We start from the raw sequence: 25,735 nt of genomic DNA, 5'->3' as shown, positions 1-25,735 counted from the left end.
TAAATAAATGAACCAGAGTGTGTGCTCTAACTAAAAAAATGTTGACATAAAAAGCCATTATCAAACCAACGACAAAAAACAGTTGCATGCATGTGTGAATTTCCGTTTATTTAGTGTTCAGGCTAATTTATCCACAGCTTCCTTTGTTATTACATTTTAACGCCAAAATGCTCGATTGCATTTCAAAGCACGAACGACTTGGATGCTGTGGGATGACATGAACGAATGAATGATGGATGGATGGATGGACACAGTAGCCTATACAGTATTCAGGCTAAACAAGGACGCGCTCTTTGGCCTGCAGCTCGATGGTGGTGACACAAGCCTACTATAAGGAGCCTACTAACGATAATGACATTGCTTACTATAAATGAGGATCACACTGACAATTGTAGTAACAACAATGAGATCAAGAAACCAGAGGGTATAGGAGAACTGCATGCATATTATGTGTGACAAACAGGTGCCGTTAGATTACAATATCATTTTTTTTCTGCCTGTTTGGAACAGTGTAAACACTGAATAAATGAGTTGTTTTTTAAAGCCTTTATTACAGCATAGCAAACATTTAACAGCCTAATTTGTGTAATTGCATTATCTGACATCTTGCAAGGTTGCGTGAGGCTTGGCGCTCACATAATCAGTAAACTATTAAACAAACACTCAAACTGGCAACAGAAGCAGGGCGCCTTATTTCTGTCGATATACAGTATGTGGATGATTTATAAAAGCCAGGCATGTTTAACAGTTAGGCTATTGATTATAGACCTAAAGTTGGCGTTTCCTTTCTCCTCAATATTCTTAAGGCAATTAAGGCTATTGTTCAAAATAATATGATTATATTTATTAGTGTTGCACCATTATTCTTACCAAATAGAACCATTTACTGTTTTCAGGAGCACACGTCTTAGAGCGCCGGACTGCGCCATCCCCGTGACCGCCGCAACGGGTCAGTCCACTGTAGGGCGCGACTCAGACGGGTGTCTCCGTCTTCAATTTGCAACAGCTCAACTAAAATAAATCTCGATTGACCAACAGCCTATCGATCAAACAATCGACCACATGGGGTCAGCCCTAGTGAACGGTCTACTTCAATGGCGCCCGTAATACAGTAACTGCTATTGTGACGGCTCGCTTCACTTTCTCTCCCTGGCAATTGTATCGTTTCCCTTTGCGGGTTCGCCAGACACAAAATGGTACGGCGAGTTGTTTGTGTGCATGTGTCTAGTGTTAAACCCACTGTAGCAATACTGAGTAGCAGGTTATTGTTTGGCTTCTCGGCTCCCGAGTGCCGCGGGACTGTTTACTTCAGGAATACAATGGGCGTCGGGTGGGAAACAAGAGGTCGGGAGAGTACAGTGTTGTTTGTGTGTCTGCTACAGAAGGTAAAGGAGTCTTTTCTTAATATAGCACAATGTAGCATCTAGCTGTCCTCGAAGCAAGGCCTGCAGACAACAACAACCTCACAGAATTAGAAGATTCCGTTGCATCACACTTTTCCCTTACCCAACGGCAACACAGACAGCCGCCGCCTCGGTCTGGAACGACAACGTCTGCTTCACTTGCGTGTGCACATCCGTCACTCCACCAGGGCCGAGTCAGCCAGGGAGAGAGGGATTGGGGAGGGTTGAAAAAAGGTCACATCCTTATGTGGGGCCATAGGTCTTTTTACATAAAACGACATGTGGGTCTGATCTAGAGGGCCAACAGCTCTCACAGCGCCAGCGCTAGAATCAGTAGGCCAAACGGCTGAGGGTAGCATTAGCTTGCATTACCGATGGAGGGTGACACCAGTGACGCAGTTGGGGACAGATGGGGACATGGCACAGCCTGAAACATGGCTAGACATGGTATTAGTGCAAGAACGCAGTTCCAATAGCAGCTTGCTCACTACAGTATCTGGGGCTATAGTTAAGCAATAAGGCACGAGGGGGTGTGGTGTATGGCTAATATAGAAAGGATAAGGGATGTTCTTAGGCCCGACGCAACGCGGAGTGCCTGGATACAGCCCTTAGCCGTGGTATATTGACCATATACCACAAACCCCCCGAGGTGCCTTATTGCTATTAGAAACTGGTTACCAACGTAATTAGAACAGCAAAAATCAAAAATGTTTTGTCGTACCCGTGATATACGGTCCGATATACCACGGCTTTCAGCCAAATCAGCATTCTGGGCTCGAACCACCTGGTTTATCATATTTCATGAATCGCAAGTAAGGGGGAGTAGTGGGTGGTGCCCTGGCAAGCTGCCATCACTGCCCCTGGGGGAGGGAAAGAGGGTAGCCCCACACAAACACTCCGGGGGCCAGACACGCGGAGGGCAGGGTTCAACCGCTGAAGGAGAAGCAGGGAGGAAGGCAGTCAATTGATGGCGTGCTGCATTTACACAACAAAACGGAGCTCTCCCTCTCAATCTCACGCGCACGCGCCTGCACTCCATGCTCATCAACACACGCCAACGCAAGGTTAGAGCGACGGGAGGGGGGAGTGAGTGAATGAGCGCGCGAGAGAAAGAGATCAAGGGAGAGAGTTGCAGCTTTTCACTGAAGAGGCACTCACTCGAGGCAGAGCCCCGTGATGTACGCACACACTCGCCGCCTTGATCAAAAACACAGGCAGCAACATCATACAGCATCACTCTTTCTGTGATCAATGTTTTATCATTTGACAAGATTAGATTAGACAGGGGTTTGGCGAGACCGAAATAACAGTAGCTTGAGCTGAGCCAAGTCAACCTTTTCCCAATGTCAATTAGTTCTGAATCCAGTGAGAATCTATGGATTGGCTAGTGAGTACGCTGGACGAACACCAAGACGGCTCCTAGCGTGGTGTAACGCCAGTTTGTCCTCTGTCCCAGGATCTACTACTTGTGTTTCTCCAAGTTTCAGTGCGTCTCTCCAAGTTTCTAGGTGTGTGCATGGGTGCATGTTAGTCTCTGCCTCTCCCGTTTCCCATCTCTCGGTCTCCCTCTCATTCTTAAAATGGAGGCGTCTAGTCTATCCATCTAGGAGAATTCAGCTACAAAAGATACGGTTAACTCACTGGCCTGTTGCTTTCCAGGAACCGAGCTGGTGACCCTGGTGATCGGGAGTGAGAAAGACCCCACCGCTGCCGCCAAAAACACCCACCCAAACTACCCACCCAAAATACTTATCCAAATAACAAAACTTTCTGGTTGAAACACCCCTAACATCTGTCTAGTCACCAGGGTGGCAGCAGCTGTTCCGATTGCTGGATGAGGGCTTAATTAAAGTTTGAGTCAGCGCTCTCCCTCGGTTTTGTCATCCTTCCCCCTGCCCTGCCCACATACGCACACACACACACACACACACATAACAACCGGTCTTCCCCAGAACAACGCTCCCGATAGGCTTTGTGCAGAGAGCTGAACCAGCTACGCTGCCAAGTTCCCTCCCTTCCTCTTCTCTCCTCTTATCCCCTTTTTCCTGGCTGAGGTGGACGGGCGTAGTTTTGTTGAAATTCCACATTACCCACCTAAAACAAACACCCCCATATTTTTTTTTTGGGGGGGGGGGGGGGGGGGGGGGGTTGGAGGGGTTCCTGAAATTACAACAATCCTAAAACGTGTTCAGTCTTCTGGATTGTGTGGCTTCCAATGTCTGTGCCGAGGCCAATTCATAAAAAAGGCAAGAAAGAGGTGGGCCTCTTGAATGAGCTCAAATGGCTTGTGTCGTGCCACTGGAATAGAGTGAGTACCTCCTTTAAAAATGTGTCCTGTTCAAACTCGATAGGCATAGATCAAATAAACTCCAATCATAGGTTGGAGCGTTAAAATGAAGCCGATGTGGCGACTGCATTCAAGCCCATTTTCATGTCTTGTTCTCCTGATTTAACCGGGTGGACCCAGGTCCTGTTCAGGAGGGTGCAATGTTACAGAACGTCCAGATAGAAATGTTATCGTACAGATATGCTGGCTTGAGATGTAGAACAGGGAATCCGCTCTTTATGTTCCATCTGGTTCTGCAACATTCGGGACGTTTCACCTCACTAAATAGGACCCCGCCCCCCTGCGCTGGCTGTTGGACAAAACCGTCAGTCAGTCTCATGACCTGCCAAAGGCCATGACAGGCCCATTCTAAGAGCTGAAGGAGATCATACAGAGGGGGGGGGGGGAATAAATAGATGACGGCCCGATCAACTGGAACAACCGCATTCCTCAAGCACCATGGGAATGGTGGATAGGGGGAAGGAGGGACGGAGAGAGAGAGAGAGAGGGAAATGCGAGAAAGGAAGGAACTCCTCTCAGCCTTCACGGGTCAGCACCTTGCACCAGTCACACACTCCATTTAATCGGAATGTGGCGCTCGACAATAGAAACCCGCTGCCTGATTCGACTGAATCATATGGCCTCCATCTGCATTCCTGAAGTGTCACACTAACTAAATCAACACTGCCATCTGAAAGGGTGGAGCGCGCTTGTGCAGCGCATGAACAAAAATAGCTTTGAATCATTGAACCAGCAATGACTAACACTGAGAAGTCGGATGCTATGTTATCCCCCTTCCTACACCGCCCACCCCCCTTTTCCCCGTGAGCTGGTACAGTCCTGACCTCAATGACAGCTCTTGGGGATGGATGGAACCACGTATGCAGAACGGGGGGGGGGGGGGGGTCAAATGCCACCAAGCACAACTGGAGTCATCATGACTGTAATGCGGGGGCCCATTTAACCAAGCCTCTCCCCACCTTCCCATAGCAGCTAACCCTGCCTTGGAGAGCAGGGAGGGAGAGGTCCCGCTGCCAATAAACGATCCACCATCCCCCCACCTTAAAGAGGATCTGTCTAACCTTTGACCCCCTCCCCCCCCCCCCACTCACTCAGTCTCAGCCCTCCCAGCCCTCCTCCTCCTCCTCCTCCCTGCCCATTCCCGCATTGTCTCGCTAGCAATAATTATTCCCAGAGTTCTAGTCCCAGGCCCTGTCTACTAACTCAACTCCCCAAGGGGTTGAGGAGGGACTAATAAAAAGCCCTCACCCAGCTGCGGAGTGGAGTGGTATCCCCCGCTGGGTTAGCGTTTAGGCTACACGGCTAGCCCAGGTCTGCTAAAGGAATTAGCATTGGCAATGTTCTGCACAACATGGCTGGAGTGGCTTTTCACTTAACAAGCTAAGGTAAAAGATAAGGGCAGGAGGGAGGGATGAAGGAAAGGTGGGGGTGGGGTAGAGCATGGTGCTTGCAATGTCAGGGATGTGGGTTTGATTCCCACAGGGGACCAGTACGAAAAAGTACAAGTCTCTCTGGATAAGAGCATCTGCTAAATTGCACAAATGTAAAATGTTGAGAGGAGAACCACAAGACAGAAGCTTCCAAAACTCCTGAGAACTTTGGCTAATGAAGCATTGGAATCGGTTGGTTAAAGTGTTTCCCAATCCATTCCTCCTGGACCCAGAGACACTGCATACATTTACTATATTTTAGCTGTAGTACACCTGAGATTCAACTACTGGGATTGAGGATTCATTTAGCAAATGAATCAGCTGTGCTAGTGCTGGAACAGAACAAATATGTGCAACAGGTGTGGGTCTCCTTCCAACAGGATGGAGGCATGTCACCGGCCCGCTAGCCTTTTTATACCGGCCCGCTAGCCTTTTTATACCGGCCCGCTAGCCTTTTTATACCGGCCCGCTAGCCTTTTTATACCGGCCCGCTAGCCTTTTTATACCGGCCCGCTAACCTTCTGCATTAAGGGTAGCCTTGAGGGGCAAAAATCAAATATCTGTGGTCGACATGCTATGCTACGGTACAATGCCGACACACATGATATGATGGCACCGACAGAGAGGGCTGCTTCGCTTCTGGTTCTTAGGAAACTTTGCTTGCACGGTCGGAACTAGAAGCACAAGCATTTCGCTACACTCGCAATAACATGCTAAGCACCTGTATGTGACCAATAACATTTGATTTGAGACGAGTGGCGGGCTCATCATATCTGTCTCTAACTCTTTCACACACAGACAAAAGAGAGCGTTGACAAAGGGTGCTAGATAGAAGGGGAGGGCTTGTGATGTTGTAGGCCTACGTGTTTTAGTCTAGAGAGCATGTGTCAACATCAGTCCTGCAGGAAGCCCCCCCCCCCCAGGGTGTGCACATTTGAAATTCCGCCTCACACCAACACGTCTGATTCAACACTCAATGGGCTTCATGACTAGTTGAATCTGTTGGAGCGGAGTTAGAACAAAACAACCAAAAAAAGTCCCTTGGCGTGACTGGAGTTGAGAAACACTTATCTGGAGTGGAGTCGGGGTCGGGGGGAGGGCGCTTCTTACCACATCGCTCCTTTTACCACTCAACCTCTGACCGCGCTACAGTTTCACGGCGTGTTCTTATCTAAAAAGCTTATCTGCAGCTCGCTCCGCGGAGCCGTCGGTGCCTGGAATTCCAGCTATCCCTTTGGCTGAGACAGACACAGCAGAGAGATTAAGAGCAAAAAGTCACTGGGAGTTTAGCTCTGGAAGTGAGAGGCTGGAACGCGAACTAGTGATTCCGATGGATTTTTTTTTTTTTTTATCAACTGGCCAAAGCGAGAATCTAGCCGACTTCCACACCCTTGAATGAATTTAGCTAACCGTCAACACAGCTAGTTGGTATCAACTAGGCTATTTCTCTGACGTGACTGCCCACTTAATTTCACCACACACACACACACACACAGGCCAAACTAGCCTGAAGCAGTCCACTTCCAAGCACTCAGGGGAAAACAGGCAGTAAACAAAATGAATAAATGAACACTTACCTACATCTGGTAAACACACAGGTGTTGACTTCAGAGTGGGCGGCGTGCATGTGTGTGTATGCATGTGTGCCAGGTACAATCACACACTCTTGCTCACTCTGCCACACACACACACACACACACACACACACCGCCTGAGGGCAAAGCGGCGCTGTTGACCTCCTTTAAATGAGCCTTTCTTCCTCTAACAGGGAGGGGTGAGCGACGGTCTCCCATTTATGTCGCCACACCACACCTGATTTATAGTATTGCTGGCGGCCATGCTTTCCCTGGGCAAGTGGCTCTCTTAAAGGGCCGGCAGCGCATTCTATTATTCTTATTTACAGGCAGGCAAATTAATTATTTAAATTCCCCTCGGTAAACAGAACAGATATGATGAGAGGGACAGTGCCAGGGCAGATACTGCATTGCAGGGAGAGGAGCAAGAGACACAGAAGGCGAAGAAAGAAGCAATTTTGAAGTAAGCCCGCCACACCATTAACACGAATCACAACAATAAAAAGCCTGTTGTCAACTATTCCTAGTTAAATCTTCCCCACAATGGAGAGTGGGTATGCTTATATTAAACCTAGGAATGGACACACACCCACATACACAAAGGCCTTTTTACCTAAGCACATTGCCTATACGAGCACAGTGTACACCTATAGATGCACACACACAAATTGTGTGCTGCACCAACAAAAATACACATATTTTGCTTTGCTCAGTGTGCCGCCTCCTCTCCCACAGTGGTTTTCATTAAACAAGCCTGAAGAGGCTGACAGACTCCACTGAGCAGTACAAACAACCACTAGGCTCCCGCATCCTTTAGAAAATACCATTGTCAACACTAACAGTTTCTACCAACAATATTCAATTTTCATAAAGGCCTACATGCACAGTTTTATAAATCCAGGAATTTATTTTGCGTTCATTAAAAATTATTTTCCTGAATTAAACTTGAACGACACCAACAACCATGCTATGCGAAACCCTGGGTCTTGTTCATTAGGCACCAAATTGAATTAAATGGTGGTGGGGGGGTGGGGGTTCTACCTGGACCTGTCCAATAAGAGAGCTCAGTTCTGTTTTCAGTTTCAAAACAAGTGTACCGCAGTTGGGCGACCGCTTGACATCTGGTCAGTGACACACTGATTGATACACTTCCTGGACGGCTCCATTGACTGTCCCCTCAGCGGAGGAAGAAGATAAACGTTTGCCGTTCGGAGCTCGGTGGACCAATAGGTGCCTTGGTCAGCCTTTCCCTTGGATTATTTCCCAGTAAACGCCCCCATTGCCCCCATAGCATCAAAACTGTCAATTGAAATCAATAACTGTCAACAGAAGCCAAACTCTTTTCTCTAGGTGGTCTTGGTCAGCTGGTTATCCATCCTGGGGTTTGTTCAAGAGAATGCAACGTTACAGAACCTTTCCGATAGAAATGCATCGTGTGGTAGAACGGATACAAAGACGTGGTCTGGTGCACTGGCACCATGACTGCACACTGCCGATTAAATTCAAGGTCAGTCCCATCGAACAGCTAGTCACTCAGTCCGTCAGTATGCCTGACAGGCCTTGGGAGGTTTTGTATTGGAGAGAGTTCTAAGGTCTATATTAGTTAGGTAAAAAGGCTTATTTCTCACGTGTGTCGGGACCCTCAGACAAGCCCCCTCACTGCTGGCCTCTCTGGTGCTTTTTAATATCACTGCTGCAGCCTAGCCCAGGGGCCGCAGGGAACCCCAGAGAGACAGTCAGTCACACTGTTCAAAAAGGGGGGGGAGATGGAAAGATGGAGAGGGAACGAAGGAAGGGTGGTCATAACGTTGAGAAACAGAGAGAGAGTAACTACAGGGGGACATGAACAGGGAGGGAAGCAAAAGGAGAATGAGTGGATAGGAGGAGCAGAGAGAGGAGGAAGAGAAGGGGAAAAAGCGAGGGGGAAAAATATGAAAGAGAGGAAGAAAAAAAATGGCAACCCATCTCCACTGGTTCGTATACGGAAAGAAGATATTCCATTACACTCCATTGAGAAAGCCCTCAATCATCTTCAAGGGGAAATTAAACCACTCGCATGGCATCCCGCTGCCTCCCTCTGACAAACTCACATTGGTAAGAGGTCTCCTTTTACACTCGCACTAAACGCTTCCTCCTTGAGAGAGCCAAGAGTGAGCCAAAACAGCGCAGCCTGGGCTGGCAATGCCAGGAATATCGTAGATACCATGGCGGATTGGACCGGAACAGCGGTGGATGTGTCCTAATGAGCCGAAACCAACAATTAACAGAAGTCAGAACAGAGAGAGGGGAAGCGGAGATTCCGAAATGTGGGAATTTTGACAGGGTGTCGGAACCCAGCAGGAGCACTCCTCAGAGGGAGAAACACACACAGCCCTGACAGGAGGAAAGAAAATGAGAGAGAGGGTGAAGAAAGAAGGAGTGACAGGAAGAGAGAAGAGGGAAAGCGACAGTGGGAGAAGGAGAGGACGAGAGAGAAAGAAACAGCAGGAGAGAGAGCGAGAGAATACCTCAGGATGAGGTTGTCACACCGGTTTAAAATGTTTGCCAGTCAAGGGGGCTGTTAATGTAGCAGTCTTCTGCCAAGTCCACTCACACACACTGGAGACGCACACAAACGTAAGACTCACACACACTACGCACATACACTGGAGGGAGGTACTGACTATTGATTCACTTTATAAAGCCCGTTAGCCCTACAGAATCAAGTTAGACAGTAGGTTCTTCCTCATTCCTCAATTGGGGCGGCAATTAGCCTAGTGGTTAGAGCGTTGGACTAGCAACCGAAGGGTTGCAAGATCGAACCCAGAGCTGACAAGGTGATTTTCAACTTGTTCTGCCCCTGAACAAGGAAGTGAATCCACTGTTCCTAGGCCGTCATTGAAAATAAGAATTTGTTCTTAACTGACTTGCCTAGTCAAATTAAGGTAAAAAATAAAAATAAAAAAAAAAAATTCAAATCCAGTTGATATCAACACTAGATCAGTGAATGGCCAGCCCCTGACATGCTTGTAGTTTTCTGGCAGAGTCATTTGCAACGCCATACTGGAAACGCATAGGCTAAATTACAAAACGTGAGGACCCACACTTAATCCATTGATGACAGAGCAAGCCACATGGGCTACTGCTTGATGTCATGTCTGGTAAGGATTTGAATCCAGCAAAACTTCAGGTACAACTCTTCAAATTCACCTCGGAAGATTGTCTATCATCTTGGCATTAGTCACAGTCAGATTAATCCCATACATTTGTTAGAAGAATAAAAAATGTCCTTGCTAGCGCCGACAAACCCAGCAAGTATATGTTTTAACTTACTTCACCGGATGTGAGTGAGCATGGTCCTTTTGCAGGTAGGCGTGCAAAACAATATAGTCACAGACAAGTACAATTAAATCTACTTTTCAAAGAGCCGGTAGTGCATTCAGGTTTCTATCAACTGAACCATGCACGGAAGAATGTAAATAAGTCCACCAGCTCATGCAATAAGTGCATGAGTCCCGTGCATGCATTTTCATCTTGTGTGCACGATTCGGGTGATAGAAATCTGAAAGCACTACCACCGCTTTGAAAAGTTGGCCTAAATTCAAATATAACTGCCTTGTATTTATTTTATTTAACTGGGTAAGTCAGTCATCTACTTGTAAGAGGTGGTGAGAGGAAACCTTCCCAATCCAAATGCTCATTTATGTCGGAGTCTTCAGGCTAGACATGCAGGTGAGTTTGAGGGCTGAAGATGAAGGATGGGTGAGGAAATTGGATTGAAAAGCACCAGCGTGCGAACGTTATTCCTACCAACGTGTCATTCAGCTACATTGTTGCCACTGGTCGCGCACTGATACAATGTCTCTACTTTGAATACAACTCTACAGAATTTAAACATTGTAGCCGCAATGATCTATGTAGACTAGCGCTACAACTCATTCCCAGTGGATTCAGACACTCTTGAGTAGCTAGAAGACCAACCGGTCTGCCATTCAGTGATTTACGAGCAGAAGCAAATGCCAATCCGATGATTTAGGGACAGTCATATTCAACTAGTACCTCCTACTAAACAAACATTTGTCACGCTTGAGATCCTTCAACATTTACATGTGAATGGGTAGTCGTAGCCTTTAACCACCAAGCCAATGTCTGTTGCCTAAATTGTAAACTGAGGGCAAAGGCCAACGGGCAAGACAAATCAGCCTACAACATATTGAAATAACACATTCAAATTCGGTCAGGCTTTTTAACTAGTGAATGCTATATGTTGAGGAGGAGGGTGGGTCGTGTGTAATTTGCTCACCAGAATTATACTGAAAAGACTATTAAAGAAAAATCAAATAGTATTTGAGTGCATATTCAATAGACGACAGCCAATGCGTAGACCAACACACCCACCGACAACCCTCAACCTTCTATTACCACTCAATAGGGAATTACAATTGCTGTTGAATAACAAAGCCTACAAATTGCCACTCATTCCTTAGCAGATTAACGCTCTTTTAACACACCATGAAACACCATTTCTAATTATTTTAGAGCCAATAGGGGTTATCGATTTTTTTTTTACAAAGCTGCACCAGGTCCCTTGAGATATGCTACATTCCCTTCTGTCCATTTAATAGCATAGAACTAACAAGAAATAGCCCTATTAAATAACCCCAATATGTGAGAGCATGCAACGAATGTCAATGTAAAGCCGTGTATGAGCCACACATGCCACCCTCCCCAGTGTCCCCACTCACCGCCCAAGACAATTTTCCAGGCGACAGTGTCTGTCAGTGAATGGCTATAATTATATAGTCTATGGAGGCATTCCTTCTAAAAAAAAAAAAGGCAATGCAACAGCATTCCCTTTGCAATGAGGTAACCAATAGTTTGCTTTTCCATTCACCGTTGAACTATAGGTCCTTGCCCATGTTTTTTCGAATAGAAAAACAATATTGATATAAGGGTGTCAGGATAGGATGTAGCCTATAATAAAACCCCGAGTGAACAGCAATAAAATAGGCTAGAGTACAATAAGTCTTGAGATGTAAAGCTTGAATTCTGCTTCTGCTCGGGTTAATTCAAGTAGCCTATCTGCTTGAAGAACAGCGAAGGGATACATCCACACACCGAACACACACAACGCTCCAATATCCGCAGTTTTCCACTGCTACTTCGGTGTTGATCAACTCTTGAACGGATTGAATCACACAGAAAAACAGTTGGACAAGCATTCCAAGACTGTTTGTGAAGAAGTTCAAATCACAGGTAAATAAAATGGGTTGCGCTTAGGTAACAACACAAGAAAGGGGCTAGTTGCTTGCCTCTTACAAGGTCTATGTTTTGAAATCACAAGCTCCATAAACTCGTCAGACGCAACGCAGAGGTCCTCCTACCAGAAAGGAGACAACAAAAAAACATCCGATACCAAACTCGCAACATGGGAGCGAAAACACCCAAATGTTTCAAACCAAAATAACCGTTTATCTCGTTCAAAATAACGCACCAAACTCCTCTGGGTACTTACAAATTCAAGTGGCCATTGGGTAAGATATCCTAGCCAATGTGGTTAAAATCCAAAACTTGAGGACATTTCCACTCTTGTCACGGTGTGCTAGCGTGCTCACCACTGCGGCTCCCTTCGTGTGAATGAAGAGGAATGCAGCTCGAGGCTTCCAGAGAGAAAGAAGCCTGCCTCGATGTGTCTGTCTGGCAATGAGAGCGAGGACTGCCTCAATACCTTGTTTATTCCACAGAGGGCGTCGATGAGTAGAGTGATCAATTGTACCGCAGATAATGGAACGTGAAATCACAGGACATCGATGTGGTGGCAGCTGCAGAGAAGTCCTTGGGTGTACGAGATTTTACTGGAGAAGAGGTACAAGGTGTGTTGAACGATCGTGTCCCGTGGGGACTGCCGACCTGGTGAGGGATCAGGTAGGACAAACGAGTGGAATAGTGGTGAGGTTTTGAAGGGATTAGTTGGTAGGGCAATTTTTCTTCCCGGTTCCTCGCCCTTTTCCCCCTCCTGTTTGTCACAAGGTGTAATGAATTCACACTCCAGAACAGTAGGCAGACACAGCCCTCGGAGTGGGTGGTGGCATGCACCTCTGACGAATGTTTGGAACAGCCATAATACCATAGACAAAGAAGGAAAATAAGTCAGATGGTGGCCACAGCTTGAAATTGGCAAAACAACCTCACTTTCTTGGCCTTTAATCATGTTCATAAGAAGATAACGTAATTTTCCCTGAGTTGATGAATTAATAAAAGGTTAGGCAAAATGAATAACAAATGATCCGTCTATATTTGTCTTTGTCAACAAGAGGGCTATTGCTTCAGTTCATGATAGGCTAGGCTTGATTGTTCACAGACAAACAGGGTTTGTTATAGACCTGTCTATAGAAAAGGTTGTTTTTGACAGTAGAAGTGAAACCTGACATTTGTATATTTATAAACAGTCTCCTAGGAAGATCGTCTTACAAAGTGTGTATTGGACACAGTTTTATGTGTCCTTGGAGCAAGGAAGCTTTTGGGATAAACAAGTTATTCTAACGGGAAGCTCACATTACAGATTGCACTCTTGAGAGGAGCTAGCCAGGTCTGGCACTCACCATACCACCTGGCTCTTTCTGTCTGTGTGTGTAAGGGTCCTCACAGCACTCAACCACAGGCTGAGGTTTGCGCAATGGTTCTCCCAACACTAATATCAAGAGACAGAACATGGAACACAGTTCCCCACACACTATGTGAAACATTCTTTCACAACAGACCATATTTTCAACTTCAACAGCAAGACCTCTGTTCTCCTGGACCAGGAAATGAATGAAAATAGACGGTCTCTTCACTGGTCCCTTCTGATTCAATTAGATTATTTGAATCCCAATGTGCAAATCAATGGCATGAGTTAGTTGTTCATTTCAAAGAATGATAGAGGATGTCAGCTGTCATGATTTGTTGAGATGGTCAACAAAGGATACGACTTGGGCAGAAAGCAGAGAGAATATTTAAGTGTGGCTTTTTGTTTGTTGTTGTTTTGCTGTGTATTTAGCCATACACTATTAATGCACTTGTGCTTGGGAACAGAGCAAAAGAACAAACGGTTACATTGGATACACACAGTGCAAATACAGTATGTACTGACTGATCTGCTAGAGGCAGGAGTCTCTGCGCTCCTACATGCACCCTGCGCGCGCACACACACACACACACACACACATTAGCAATCTTATACAATCACACACTATACACATAACACACACACACACACACACACACATTAGCAATCTTATACAATCACACACTATACACAAATATCACACACACACACACACACACACACACACACTAGCAATCTTATACAATCACACACTATACACAAATATCACACACACACTTGAATAAACACACTCAAATGCTGTATATATATACAGTACATGCACTCAAGCGCACCTTGTGCAAACATTAGCATTCACACACACTAAGCACACATAAGCTACACGAGACACGGGCTCTGACATGCATTTATGCGCGTTCACACTTGCTGCAGATCGCCATCGTAATCGGATCAATCGATCTTGCCAAGGCGGAGACTTCAGTGGATCCAAAATCCTCAAATACGACGCCCTATAACAAACAAGCCAGCGAACCTATGCCAACAAAACAGACATAATGTTAACACCGTACCATGAACCCCATTAAAACTAGACTGCAGGGGACACCTGTTACCTGAGGTGACATGTAAGACTAAGCAGGTAATAATGATGCAATTAGCTTATTGTTAGCTCATGCTAACATCCGCCTAAGGCTGTCGTCAGGTCATTTACAAATCTCATGATAAGATTCATCCTGACCAGATGAGGAAATTCCAGAGACGTCCAGGAGCTGCCAATGACCGATTAGGACAGGTCAGACATATGAATCTGTCGGTTGTGATTTATCAGGTACATACAGTGAGCTCCATAAGTATTGGGACAGTGACACGTGTTCTGTTGTTTTGGCTATGATGTTAAAGTGCAGACTGTCAGCTTTAATTTGAGGATATTTTCATCCATATCGGCTGAACAGTCTAGAAATTACAGCACTTTCTGTACATGATTCCCTCCCATTCCCTTGTGTAAAGTATTTGGTCCCGTATTCATAGCAATGACTACATTAAGCTGTTGACTGTACAAACTTTTTTGGATGCATTTTCTTTTTGTTTTGGTTGTGTTTTGCATTATTTTGTGCCCAATAAAAATGAATGGTAAATAATGTGTGTTGTGTCATTTTGGAGTTACTATTATTTGCAAATAAGAATAGAATATGTTTCTGAACACTTCTACATTCATGTGGATGCTTCCGCGATTATGGATAGCCCTGAATGAATTGTGAATAATGATTTGTGAGAAAGTCAGACGCACAAATATCATAGACATAATAACAAAGACGCAATAACCAATCCATAATAACTTCTCACCATTACAATAATAGGCGGGGGGTTAGCGTTTTGGAGGGAAGAGGGTATGATATTTCTGCCTGTAACATTCTCAATCAGGATTATCTGTAATCGTGGTAGCACCCACAGGAATGTAGAAGATGTGTTTAGCAACATATTCTATTCTTATTTCCAATCAAAGTGACTCCCAACACGACACAATACAGTACATTATGAACCAGTTTCATTTCTATTTGGCACAAAATAAAAGGTGTGGTCACAAGCTAGATGTAGTCATTGCCTGCTCTGACTATGGGACCAATTAACTTTGTACTACTTTAATACACACACTGTAAGGGAATTTGTCCCAATACTTTTGGTCCGCGAAAAATGGGGGGGGGGGCTATGTACAAAAAGGGACAGTCTGCCCTTTAACCTCATAGTCATTGTGTCATTTAAAATCTAAAGTGCTGGCGTACAGAGCTAAAACAACAAAACGTGTGTCACTGTCCCAATACTTGTGGATCTCACTGTAAAACAAGGGGATTGTAAATAAGAATAAAAAACTAGAGGAGTAAGCATTTACTACTGTATTTAAAGCTAGAATCCTTAGTTGCTACATCTATTTTTGGACGTATAAATGAATGACATTCTGTATATAGCCATTGTGTCACGCCCTGACCTTAGAGAGCCTTTTTATTTCTCTATTTGGTTAGGTCAGGGTGTGATTAGGGTGGGCATTCTAGGTTTTCTGTTTCTATGTTGGTGTGTTGGATTCCCAATCGGAGGCAGCGGTCTATCGTTGTCTCTGATTGGGAATCAGACTTTTGGGTTTTGTGGGATCTTGTCTTTGTTTGCTGCTTTATTGCACGACTAGCTTTTACGTTCGGTTTGTGTTCATTGTGTTTTTCCCCGGTGTTACATTTTCAAGTAAAGAGAGAATGTACGCCTACCACGCTGCACCTTGGTCCGGTCATTTATCATCATCCGACGACAAGCGTAACACATCGATTCTTGAAGAACATAACTTTATAAAGGCCTCAGGAGCATAATGGACTGTACCTCATCAAAACCCATAACATAAGCTGGTTTTACGCCAATGTTTTGTTAACAATGTAAATGTAAACACTGTATTGCCTCAAAACATGGATAAAACTATCAATTTGATATAATGGATGGTCAGTCCTTGCGTCCATGGCTTTGCCAATGAGTTTGAGTGCAGTCACATTTCCCCAGGGTCATCCCTCAGCTTTTTACCGAAACAGAGGCGGGGTGGCCGCTTTGTTCTTGTTTCAATTAAGGGCTCTAGTTTTAGCTTCTAAAGGTTGGGAGTGCTGGTAGAAGTTAAAGTGCCTTTAAAATAATAATGCCTTAAGTAAGGTAATATGAGTTAAGCATATTTCCACTTGAATTATTCATTTCAGAGTGCGTTTCAGTTGCAGGAAGCTCGAAAAGACTCACGAGGCTTGTTTCTTAAATGGCATGCAACCCTATAGGCAGGCTTATTTGCTTTGATTTAATGTGTATCTCTTCATAGACCTCGGCTATCAATTAACTGTAAATGAACACCACTGGGAATATTGTAAGCAGTAGCCACCGCGTTCTCATCCATTATAGGCGTATTACCTGTCTGTTCAAAAACTAATCAGTTATGTTTTCCTCTCTGGAAACAAAATGTCCGACATGAGCTGTTTCTAAGTGTTTTCCACTGCTATTTAAAAACATGAGTACACAGACTGCAATGGCCGAGGAAAAAGAGGTGTAACATTTGTATGCCAGATAACATAGCCTCTTATCAAGAGGAAGAGCATAGCTCTTCCAACATGTTTACATTATACAAGGTAGTATTTGTGTCATCAATTGCTCATGACCTACGTAGGGGAGAGTGTGTGTAATCAGAGTCAAAGGGTTAGTTGAGCCACCCCTTGTTTCTAGGAAACTATACACAAACTGAATCATGTGACCCAATATTTAGAAAAAGGTCATCATTCCTTGGAGCCTGTGAAGGAAGTAACCACATGGAAACCACATAAAAAAAATAAAAAACAGATTCTCACAAACTCAAATGAATGTATTGTGTTATAGGTTTCATGATGCTTGTACCTAAACCAAAGTAGCTGGTTTATATACATCAGTCGGGGTCTCTATAAGCTTCAATAAGGTCCATGTTAGACATGGTTTTAAAAAGGTTGTGGTAATATGTCATTCAGTACAAACATGTGTAGGCAGCTCAACTTACCCTGTCCCCTAGTTGTGCCAAAATACAACTTTTTTGGGGACAAACTAAGTTTTCAAAACAATTATCTTTACATGAATTTCCCTTGACGTAGTGATCCTGAATATAAAAATAAATAAATACTCAACACCACTCTCCCCTATAGGTGGTAAATGATGTTAAACTGCTGTTAAACACATCACTTTCTCCCCCAGACTCTGATGTCTCTGCCTTGAGGTGTGCGACGAAGCAGCTTTTGTTTGAACTCAACACAACTCATTATGATCGAGATTACAGGGACTTGTGTTCCGTCGTCTCTGACACATTAGCGTTTTGACGTAGCTCCCAGGGACTTTCATTTTTGGAGGACACTGGTAGAGAAAGAGAGGGGGGTGGGGGGTGGGGGGGGGCTCAAAACTAAAAGTCATAAAGCAAGCTAAATGCAGCTATATGCTACAATGATTTGTTAAGGTCTGTCATGACCACTTAAAGCACACAATGTCAGTTAATGGCAAACTACCTCATACTGTTATGAGCCAACATGAAGATGTGCAGTCTCACCGCAGCTGACAATATGGCTAACCCTTTGGCTAATCCATTGCTTATGCCCCATGTCAAGAAAATGCAAACGCAAGATTGCAATTGTTGAGGTAGGGTGTAGAGGTCTGGGACTTGAAAACACTACTATGTATGTTACTGGAACATAATATTCTCGAACCTGTTGATTCGATGCTCTCCATTCAATGTAGCAACGTAAGCAGATATGCAAAGCTGTTTCTGTCACCGTGTCATTTAGAGTGAAAACTAGCTAATTAGCAAAGCAACAATAGGTTCAAATATTGATTTTCTTGAAAATGAAGTCAATTATTGACATTCCGATGTAAGCAGAATTACTGCACAGTTGGTGGTACTACTGTAACAGTAAAACCAGTGACAACGTAGTGACTACAGTAAATAAAGCACGGGACACCATCACGAATGTCGGCCATGTGCAACGGGCGGATGTCATAATCGCCTCTGACCACGGAGCATCGGCCGTCCTTTCAGTTTCATTTAAAAAATACATCATTTGAGAATGAATTCTCGATGTCTGTAAACTATTACAAGTATCCCCTGTGCAATGACATCCCAATTGAAATGAACCTTGATGTCCAACGACAGTCATGTCCATGGTCGGTGTCATGTCATAGACGGTGTCATGTCCATTCCAGGCCTGCAAGTCTTGTCCCATTGTGTACTCGGGAGAGGACCCTGTCACCCACACGCAGTAATTATACCGGAGCTGATGACTCCCCTTACAGCTGAATTATTGAAAAGCTGAAGAAGGCAGAGGATCCCAGGTAGAGACAGACAGAGAGCCTGTGTGTATGTGTGGCTGGGCCACTTAAAGATGACCACCTCACTAAGACCTGGGATGTGACATTAACACATACAGGGCTCTATTTTAACAAGCCTAATGAAATGGTAAATCTGCCGGTAGTGCTATAGGTTCGGGAATATTTGTGTTTTTTTCGCAACCGGAATTATTGGCGCATTAGCTGCCGGTAGCACAACAGGGTTGGGTTTTGATGAATAAACAAGTTGTAGGTGTGTTGAGGCTTGATCCTTCACTGGCCAATCAGAATGTGCTCCATGGTTAAATATGTGGTTGCTTCACGTTGTGTATTTACAGTCCTTCTGTATTGCATTGTCATCAACTCCAAATAGAATGTTAGTCCATTATAGCTCAGTTTATTAAATAACCTACAAAAATGAAATAACAAAATGTATGTAGGTGTCATCGGTGGGTGTAGCTGGTGCATAGAAGTCAGGCGCAGGAGAGGAGAGATGAGTGGACAAAGCACTTTACTGAGGCAATCATTATAACATCAGTATAACAGAACGCAATCGCGTCACAAAAACAAATGCCCAAAGAACAAGTGAGGCAGCACAAAGTACCACAACCACGTACAAAGTACCGGCTGCCACAAAGCACGGGTATAAACCAGAACCCAGCGCAAACCAGCCGGAAGCGTGCCAACCTGACAATAAACAATTACACACACAGACATGGGGGGGGGGGGGGGGGGCAGAGGGTTAAATACACGACAAGTAATGAGGGAAATGTAAACCAGGTGTGTGGGAAAACAAGACAAAACAAATGGAAAATGAAAGGTGGATCGGCGAAGGCTAAAAGACCGGTGACGCCGACCGCCGAACGCCGCCTGAACAAGGAGAGGAACTGACTTCGGCGGAAGTCGTGTCAGTAGGCCTATTCCATCTTAGCTAAATATGTTGAACATGTTTGCAGTCCACATGGTAAGAAGCCTAATTGCAATGCTTTGGTATGGAAATACAGTATATTGTTAAACATAGCATTCACACTGATATAGGGGCTAGGCCTACTGTAAATTGCACTATGTCTGCCATGTCTGATCCATGGACATGCCAAATGTAGTCAATGAGCAAAATTAAATTCACTATTGATGAGGCTTAAAAAGAGTGAATAATGTTAAATCAAATTCTGATCAAAACAACCTTTTTTTAATTGTCTAAATACAGTTACAGGCATCATAATTGCTCCCCTTGGGCATATAATATTAAGGCAATGCAGACAATGGAGGCTTTTACGCACATCCAAACTTTTCACAGAAGCTGGACAAAGATCCAATATAAAGAGAATGTCCACTCACCGTTATACAGCTCCCAAATAGGTTTTAGAAACATAATGGAACCATCTTACAGATCGCATTCCCACTTCTCCGGAAATAGAAGACGGCTCCTAAATTGCATTGCATGCGAGCTGGACGTTCGCCATGAAGCCGGGATGGCGAATAATTCTAACAAGTTAGGTTTGTAATCAAATCAAATTATATATATATATATATATATATATATATATATATATATATATATATATATATATATATATATATATATATATATATATATTTTAAACAGTAACAATAGTTCTAAATAGCTTGAGGTTATAAGCACGATATCATAAAATCGACAGGATAAAAAAGACGGATTGCTGTTGAACCAGTCTTCATTTTAACCTATAGGCTTGGGGTAATAGGTAGTCTAAGGAGGGCTTGGTTTTTAATCATATGAAACGGAAAACAAGCAGTTGTTACAGGAAAATCCGTTCTAAATGCAAGGGTCACCAGCATCATCTCATCTCTCGTTTCACGTTGGGCATAATGGATACATGTTTCCTACATGCAGGGGTTTTCCTGCACGTCCAAAACGGGAGCTGGCTAAAGTATTGTAGGTCTACGTAATGCATAGATAAAAAGGGGATGTCCCCTCACTGTTTTGCTGCTCCCAAATTTGATCTTTTAATAAAACGTTGGCGATTAAGATTTATTTCAAAGCAGTCTCATGAGCCAAACCCTTCATTGACAGGCTTGGTTACTTGGCATTGGGCAGGACAAAAAAACCCAGCCTTGAATCAAATGAAACCTAATCGAAAAAAAGCTTTTGTTTTTTTAACGTTTATTATTACAAGGGTTACCACCACAAAAAAAAGCACATTTCCTCTCGTGTTCCATGAGCGTAAGGACACTATGCGTCACGGCTGGATAGGTTGCGCTTCTGCTCACAAAATCCATGCCATTACCACTAGGACCAATATGAGCTGCATGAAATTGTCACTTTTGCGCTTGTTTTCAAGGACACACCTCAAATATTGCCACCCCTCCCACCTCAGCGCAAAAGAGCTGATATTAGATAGGTAAATTGCTGAACCTGGCGCATGGGGTGGAAAACGCACTTGCGCCAGCCGAAAATAAATCCAACAGTGTCCTTTGATCATGTTTACACCCTTAATAGATATGGGCATTTTAGCAAAGAAGAAAACGGAAAATAAATATTATAACACAAATAAATATTTAATGCTTTCACTGCAAAAAAAATCATCAACACAATGATGAGTGGAATGTCAGCTTTCTCTATCGTCTCCGGCCATGACTCAAGATGGCACCTTATCTGATCAACTTCCTGGTTTGCCTCGGATGGCAGGATGTGATGCATGGGGACTGTGGATGTAGAGTATGTACCTAGCGAGACATCCCATTCCCACATTTTTTACTGTTTCAATGGAAAACTTAAATGGAAAAATCTGTTTCAAGTAGACCAGAACCAGCTGCTATCGCATTGGTGTCTATGGGAGAGCCACCCCCTTTTAAGTAGTTGGGAACTGACAATTTTGGTAAATGGGAAACAGCTTGAATGAACCATCTTCATTTATCAACCATCTTCAGTGTGTAATGAATGTAGATAGGCACTTATCAAAGAGAGGGTTGATAATGTGAGGTACTGTATGTGATATTTGTAGGTTTTCACTCCATTGCATTTCAAGAGGAGGAAGGAGACCGACAGTGGATAACGCAGTTCTGAAAAACAACGGTTTTGCTGAGTGGATGTGTGCAGTCCTCACTAAGAAAGGATGTGAAGGCTTTTCTCCCGAATCATATGATGAGTTTACTCAAGAGTGGAGGGTTCAGTATAAAGAGTCCTCAATGCATTACGTGAGCACTGTGTGTACAATGCTTGACCTGACTCAATTCATTTCTGTAAGATTTACTGGCGTTTTATTGGGATGCTCATCTAAAAGTCCATACAAGAAACTGTGATGGGCAAATAGAAGTGATGATGGAGGATTTCACCCCGTCATGTTTTTCCCTTTGTTTTGGACAGACAGACAGACAGACAGACAGACAGACAGACACAGACAGACATGTTGCTGTGGACCGTCTCGTCTTCTTAGGTGAAAGCGCATCGTGTGAGGTAAAGATATCTCCTTTTGACACTCCTAATTGGCCAACATGTCAGACAATGTTTTCAGCTTAGGAAATCACATCCAGTCCATTGATTTCTCGCCATCAGAGATTGTATTGTTTAATCCAGTCTGCCGGCTCGCCCGGAATCCTCAATGGAGTCTAAATGAGATACAGAGAGAGAGAACGAAGTAGAGATAGAGAAAATGGGAGAGAGAGAGCAATTAAGTCAATGTGAGATATAAAGAGAGAGAGAGAGAGATGTCGAGGCAAGATATCTATCTGGAGGGAGAGAGAGAGGTGTGTGAGATAGACAGAGTGGAAAATGAGGAGGAGCTTACAGCAAAGCTTGTTGTTTTTTTCCCTAACTTAATTGGAGGAACTTCACATGCTTTGTTGACATGTTTATTTGCTGAGCTGTGGGTTGCCAGGCTGTAACACGTGTTCTTTCTTTAACTTCACTCTGCTAATGAGGTTAGTTGCTTGTGTCTCAGTTTCTTCTGTCGCTCTCTCTTTTCTCTCCATTGACACGTTTCCCCGGGTCTGCGATGCATCACACATTTTAAGGGTCACTCACACAGCAGTCTGTGTCGCCATACACAGTTAACAAACCCAATGCCTATTTTGTGTGTGCGTATGGGTGTGGGTGTGTGCGTGTGGGTGTGTGTGTGTGTGTGCGTGTGTATGTGTATGTGTGTGTGTGCAACCACATTTGCATCTACAGTTTTTGTGCAGGCAGTCATACCGTATAAGAAAAAAAATCACGACAATTATATAAATGCCACAATCATGACACCTGTGATGGAATCAGGAAGTTTCGGTACAATTATATAGATGCAGACATATTTTGGTAGTTCGACATGGTGGAATATTTTTGTGTCGGTAAAATGTATTGTGCGAGAAATGGAGGTGGAAAAGCCTTTATTCACAAATATGAATATAATAACCATTGTGTATCGAAGTACACTTGGAGTCACGCGATGATATGGTGCGTGGTCATCCCACTACGACTTGGGAAAACATGCAGTTTATTCGACTACCGATGACATAAGTTACGCTGAACTTCACAGGGCGGTGAAAGTGCACAGTGATCTTGATGCTCCTTTCCAATAAATATCGAAAAGCATGTTCTGGTGACATGATGATCGATGCTCGACTGCCGTTTGACAAATATGTTTTTGTTTATAAACATTCTCACTCCTATCTATAATAATCTCATGATGTAGACTAGCATATCTGCACAGCCTTCCAGCGTTGTATCTGCGAGCTGTTGCCTATCCCTCCCTCTCACACGCGCCAAGACCAGAGTTGGCTATTTAGCACAATATGTTTTTGTGACAAAACTATCTGAAGAGTTAAAAATGCAATGGAAACACATTGAACATTCCATTTTTATTTGGTACCTGACAACTTAAACGAAAAAGTTAATTGTGTGCACTAAGTCAGCGTTTCAAAAACTCGGTCCTGGGGCCCCCACTGGGTACGCGTTTAGATTTTAGCACTAGCACTACATAGCTGATTCAAATAACCAACTCATCAAGCTTTGAGGGGGGGGGGACCCAGGACCGAGTTTGGGAAACCCTGCACTAAGTAAACAAGCACCGATTTTTTTTTATCTGCAACGTGTCTGTTTGTTGGAAAATGTGCATATTTTCTTGATGCGGATTCTAGAATATTCACATGAAAATCTGTTGCCATTTGGATGGAAACCTAGCTTGTCTGTGTCTACCATCTTCTCTCATTCTATCCCTCCCTCTCACTCTCTTTCCACCACAGAACAAACAGTTACCCAGGCCTCGATGCATCACACACTCAGAGGGTCTCACACACACACACACACACACACAGTGGTCTGTGTTCGGATACGACACACACTGGAAGAAGCATTCATCTGTTGTGTCTCTGTTGACTGTGAACCCTCTCCCTCTTTCTCCCGCTCTCCCATTCCCCAGGCTACAATGCATCACACACTCTAAGAGTAACACACAGACCCAGCCTACAGTCATTGTTAATGAAGCATCAGCTGGTTGTGTCTATGAATAGTGTGTCACCCACACATTTCTCTCTTTCTTCTACCCAGGATACAGTGTATCATACACTTTACACTAAAGGTCACACAGAGAGACAGAGCGAGACAAATACAGACGCACAATCCTCATCAACACTCATCCGATATTAGCTTCCCAATGAGCTGGCACAATGCAACACCATGAATTTCGTGCAAATAAATAAATAGCATAAATAAATGAACAAATAGTGCAGTTTAACCATTGTGGTTATATGTCACTCGAGCTGAGATGTTAGTTATATGTCACTTTGACATATGGCATATCCCTCCTCTTCCTGTGTGCCTCTGTCCATGCATGCTCGCACTCCTTAAACCTCTAACCTCCATCGCTCTCTCCTTCTAGCCATCTTTGTTTCCCTTATTCTCTGTGTGTGTGTGTGTCTCTCTCTCTCTCTCTTTCTCTCTCCAACCACCTTTTCAATCTCGCCAGCTATCCTGTTCTCACTCTTCGACTATCTCCACACCTCTCTTACTCCCGTTCTCTTTCTTGCAGAGACAAACAAACGCAGGCCTTGCTCCCTGGCACGCTCATTCAATGTCGCTCGATCACTTTTGTCTTCCTTCTTCTCTCGATGTTCCTCCATTACTCTTTTTAAAATATGTTCACATGCTTTCAGGTTGAATGTGTCGTAGTCATGCAGGAGGTTGCTAGCGTACCACACGACAACAAAAAAAAGCAAGGTTGTGCTCACAAAGGCCCCATAGTAAATGCCTACATGTAAATGTATATGGACTTGTACGTCTGTTTGGGTAAGAAATTCTTCGGAATGACTAAATGACAATGCAAGGGCACTCAAGGCTCTATTTCCGGCTGGCTCTAAAGAGGTGTTTGTGTCAGACACACTTTTATAGGCCTTTGCAGACTGCGTGTCGGATTCTGTCTTTTACGATTATCACGTCACACTGTGCGATGTTGCCAAATTAAAATATTGATATCAACCTGGGCAGATTGTGCGATTTGCTTCCGTTTTGTCGCCACATTCTGCGATTGGCTTGTGAGGCTACGTCAACTGCAGCAGGGTGTGCGACGAGCCAGCACCAGCAACGCAAGCCTCGCTACGCTTATGAGTGAGTGAAGTGAGTTCGGAAGAACTGAAAGTAGCTATGCATCTTAGAAATAATGTTCACATACAAACTTTATATGTCCGAAATCAGAATCAAATAAGGCTTCCCCAAAATAGCATTGTTGCTGGGGTAGAACATTTATTTTTGATTTTATATTTTTGTGCATGTAAACAAGATTAGGGAAATTGTTCTTGCACAGCATGTAAACGTTTAAATTGAACTATTATATGAATCTAACTATTCACAATAATCGTATAATTGTGTGCATATTCAGTGCCGGCTGTGTTCCTATTGGTCAGTCACCGGGATCGGCCACACACTACACGATAAAGGCAAAAAACTTTGTCGGAGCCTACGACCGCATTTAATCTAGACCCTGTCACACTGAACGAGCCAAAACTTCCGACAATCGTTTATGACCCAAAAATATGCCCACAACATGCAAATTCTGTCTGTGACGGCAAGATCGTGGCATTAAACCTGCTAAAAT

The 25,735-nt window shown here is 44.0% G+C and overlaps 1 protein-coding gene across 1 annotated transcript in view; it reads right to left on the bottom strand.

The window, feature by feature from the left end:
• LOC110493976 (plexin-A1) overlaps positions 1-12,436 on the bottom strand; it is a gene marked incomplete in the record, with an annotated part of 289,525 nt that extends 277,089 nt beyond the window's left edge. The window contains 1 exon segment of the mRNA XM_036949987.1: positions 12,249-12,436.
• Positions 12,437-25,735: the final 13,299 nt, after the last annotated feature.

This window comes from Oncorhynchus mykiss, chromosome 17 (genome assembly GCF_013265735.2).
Source record: "Oncorhynchus mykiss isolate Arlee chromosome 17, USDA_OmykA_1.1, whole genome shotgun sequence".
NCBI lineage: Eukaryota > Metazoa > Chordata > Actinopteri > Salmoniformes > Salmonidae > Oncorhynchus > Oncorhynchus mykiss.
The sequence above is the reverse complement of the archived record's forward strand: the minus strand, read 5'-3'. Positions and strand labels throughout refer to the sequence as shown.